The sequence below is a fragment of the Trichechus manatus genome, unplaced genomic scaffold (genome assembly GCF_000243295.1).
Source record: "Trichechus manatus latirostris isolate Lorelei unplaced genomic scaffold, TriManLat1.0 scaffold00128, whole genome shotgun sequence".
In the NCBI taxonomy this organism is placed as follows: domain Eukaryota; kingdom Metazoa; phylum Chordata; class Mammalia; order Sirenia; family Trichechidae; genus Trichechus; species Trichechus manatus.
Genome location: NW_004444064.1, coordinates 2,309,093 through 2,310,249, shown reverse-complemented (window position 1 = coordinate 2,310,249; position 1,157 = coordinate 2,309,093).

Below are 1,157 nucleotides of genomic sequence, written 5' to 3'. Positions count from 1 at the left end.
GCCCCTGCATCCCTCAAAACCTATCCCTTTCCCAGAGTCAAGCATAGCTGTGGATCCTCCTGGATGCTTTGCTTGCATTTGCACACGTGCACAAACGTAGTGGCTTAAACAACACAAATGTATATCTCACAGTTCTGGAGGTTAGAAGTCTGATATGGGCCTCTCCAGGCTAAAATCTAGGTGTGGGCAGGGCTGCGGTGCTTCTGGAAGCTCCGGGAGAGGATATGTTTCCTTGCCTTTTCCAGCCTCTAGAGGCCGCCACATTCCTTGGCTTGTGGTCCCTCCTCCATCTTCAAAGCCCACAATGGCGGTGGAGTCCTCAATTCACATCAGCCTCACACCGACTCTCCCACCTCCCTCTTCCACTATTAAGGACCCTGGTGATGGCATTGAGCCCACCCCAAAAATCCAGGATCATCTCGTTTTAGGGTTAGCTGATTCGTAACCTTAATTCCATCTGCAACCTCAATTTGCCTTCGCCATGTGTGGCAACATATTCACAGGTTTTGGGGATGAGGACATAGACATCTTTGAGGCTGTTATTGTGTTGACCGCGCTGGGTATGGGGAAAAGATTTCTAACCATGACTCACAATATAGAAGCGAAAGAAAAAAAAGGAATTACTAAACTCAAGTTCATAAATAAACCATCAAAAGAAAAATGTCTGCATGACAATAAAGTAAGCAAAATCAAAGGACAAAGAGCAAACTCTATAAATAAATAACCACAACTCAAATTATAAAGGACTAATCTCCCTAATTATAAACAGCTCCTATGTAAAGAGTAGAAAATTAAAAAACAGACCAACAACCCAACAGAAAAATAGACAAGGAACATGAACAGACAAGATCACAGAAAAGGAAATACAACCTTAGTCATATGAAAAGACACCCAACTATCCGTTACCTAGCGCTGCCATAACAAGATACCACAAGTGAGTGACTTTAAAGAACAGAAATTTATGGTCTCAGAGTGCTGGAGGTAGAAGTCCAAATCAGGATATTGACTGTGTCGATTCCTTCTGAGGGCTCGGAGAGAAATCTGTTCCCTGCCTTTCCCCTAGCTTCTGGTGGCAATTCTTGGTGTTCTTTCGCCACTTAAAGATGCATCTGCCCCCTTTGTCACACGTCATCTGTCTTCCCCCTGTGTGTGACTCC